The following is a 3,150-nucleotide window of genomic DNA, read 5'->3' as shown; positions in this document are numbered from 1 at the left end:
AAATAAAATTAAAATAAAATAAAAGATAAATAAAATAAAATATTTAAAAATATTTAAAAATAAATTATTTTTTTGTAATAAAAATAATTAGATTTTATTATTATTTTATAAATATATTTTTTTTATTTTTTTCTTCTTCTCTTACGGCTCTGCGTCGAGCACCCATACTTCCCTTGGCACTACTCGTGCCTCTTTCATTCAAAATTTATTTTTAAATTTTTTAAAAATAATTTTTTTTAAAAAAAATAAAATATATTTTTTTAAATTATTTTAAATTTATATTTTGCCAGGTGGATGGCTAGGGGCGTAATAGCCAGAGGTTGGGGGGGTTGTGGCGTACAGAGAGCACTGAGGAGCAGTGGTCTATGCTTTTAAAATTATGGTGATGCAAATAAAGTGATGAAAAAAAATAGGGGTTGGATATAAAATAATAATAAGACGTGACTTCAAATAATAATATTTTATTATTAATAAAATTTAATTTAATTTAAAAATTTAGTAGTAAAAATTTAAAATATATATTTTTCAAAAATAATTTAAAAAATGAGTAGGTGGGCAACTTATTTTTGAATATTTTTACATAATTTATTTTATTTTATCATTTTATTTATTTTTATTTTATTTTTTATTTTTTGTAATAAAAAATAAAATTTTAAAATATTTGCTGAGTGGGGAAAGGAAAGTCGCCTATGGTAGGGTGACTCTATCTTATTTAGGCTTTTTTCTAAGTAACTTGAAATCACCTTAATGATGTCAGAATAATAGGCCACACATAGGGTCCTCATATTTTCTAGCATACACTCTCCTGCCATGGATTCTTAGACAGCTTTTCTTCTCTAATTTAATTTTTAGGCTAGACTTATCTTTTTAATTTGATTTAATCTCTGATTCCATGCGCCTTACCCCCTTTACCGGCACTCTGCCCATCACATCTTCATCTCTGGACCTTAAGTATTTTTTTCAAAATTATTTTTAAAAATAATATTTTATTATTATTTTTTAATAAAATCATCGATCCAAATCGTGATTTCTCTGAAATCACCAGCCCAAGTAGCGATTTCAGTGAAATCGCACACCCAAATGGCTATTTCAATAATAAATAAAAATTATTTTTTAATTATTTTTTTAAATAATAATAATAAATTATTGATTTTAAAAAATAATTTTAAAAATATTTATTTTTAAAATTAATTTTTAAAATAATTTTTTTTAAATAATTTTTATATTTTTTTCTTTGTTTTTTTTTTTCCACTCATTTTCTCCCTTCCCTTCCTACCACCCCCCCTTCCAATCGGCCTTCCTTTGCCGGTGGTCGACTCGGACAGCGATGCCGCTGCCCCTTCGTGCCTCTCCTCCGTTGCCCCCTGGTGTGGTGCCACCGTCGCTCCTTCGTGCCTCCCCTCCTACGACTGCACCATCTGTCGTTGCTCCATGCTCCCCTTCCTCATGGCCCCCCGCTGCGCTGGCACCGCCTCCTGGCCGTGCTCTCCTTCCCTTCATTTGCACCCCCCTCCCAAAAAAAAAACCACCTGCAACTTCTCCGTGCCACCCCTCGATCGGCCCCCAAACCCCACCCCTTCCCCCCATAGTGCGTTCTCTACTGCCCCCTCTATTTCCTCCCAAAAAAAAGAGAACGAAAATTGTTGCTTGGAGTTGCGTGCTCTACCGCCCCTCCATCTCCTCAAAAAAAAAAAAAAGAATGAAAATTGCTGCTTAGAGTGGCGATTTCATTGAAATCGCCGACCCAAATAGCGATTTCAGTGAAATCACCACGTGATGTGGTGACGTGGTGATTTTCAGATGGGCTGGAGGTCCGTTTATGTGGTCGTGAAATCGTCATTTAAAATGATGATTTTTAGGTGGACGGTAGTTTTGAAAATAAGTCGGAGGGGATGGTATTTTTGAAAAAAATTAATAAAAAAATCCACGAGTGTGGAACCTTGGTGGCGCGCGTTTTGTACGGTAAAGATTAACAGCTAATTACTACCAGAACAATCCATGCCTAACTGTTAATAACTTGACTTGAGAATATACCGACTATTACTGCGGAGGGTACAATCTAACATCATTGTGGAGGTTCGCATGATTCTCGTCGTCACAGAGTCTCATACATCTGGGCATGAAATACAGACCAAGTTTTCCTGTGCATGCAGCAGACCTGAGCCAAGCCTTGACAAATGGTATCCTTGAAAATCCCTTTGAAAAAAACCACACAGTATCCGTCCATCACATGATCACCTTCTAGTCGTCATCCAAAAGGTGTCAGCAGATCACTTGTACTGATCCATTTAAACTTAATAATTCATCCAAAAGATGATGTTAGATCACTCATCATAACACAAGGAGTTAATGATTTTTATCCTAATTGTGCACCCATCAAACAATAGATCGATACCAAATGGTGGAAAAGAAACAACATACCGAGAGAGAGAGAGATATGAGTTGGAAGAAAGTATCAAGAAACCTAATTCTCAGTTCTCACAGAGGCAAACGCCCAAGCCCCAAAGTATCAGGAAAAAACCTTGTCGGCCACGCCTCGGCATAGCATCCGCACAAGTCAGTCGAGCATCCACGGAAGAGTCAACCCTTCCTGTTACGTGGGCCCACACATCCAAATCACGGGAAAAAAAAAAAAAGAGAGAGAAAAAAATTCTCGTCAAAGGATTTCCCACCCCACCACAGAGATCCACAGGATGGAATATATTCTGGAATCACTTCGCTTATAAAACGGAGCATCCAGGCGATCAGAATCCTGCAAACAGCCTCTCATAGCTTTAATTTCCTCCTCCTGTCTTTAGAATGGTATCATCTGCTGCTGCTGCTCGCATGGCTGTTAACAGCAGTCGGCGTACAAATAGATCCTATCTTGGTATGCATTGCATGCTGGTTGGGCTCCTTCTCTTGTGCATGAGAGGCATCCCCTTATGTCTCTTCCTTGGTCATGGAGATGGTTCCATCGTGGGTGCTAGCTGCATAGAGAGTGAAAGAAGAGCTTTACTTGCCATCAAAGCAGACATCTACGATCCTGACCAGTGGCTCTCTTCTTGGGAAGGTCAAGACTGCTGCAGATGGAGAGGAGTCGGCTGTGACAATACCACCGGTCATGTGGTAAAGCTCGATCTCAGATACCCATATGATTTTGATGCCCAA

The sequence above is a fragment of the Elaeis guineensis genome, chromosome 4 (genome assembly GCF_000442705.2).
Source record: "Elaeis guineensis isolate ETL-2024a chromosome 4, EG11, whole genome shotgun sequence".
NCBI classification, from domain to species: domain Eukaryota; kingdom Viridiplantae; phylum Streptophyta; class Magnoliopsida; order Arecales; family Arecaceae; genus Elaeis; species Elaeis guineensis.
This window is presented reverse-complemented; position numbering follows the sequence as displayed.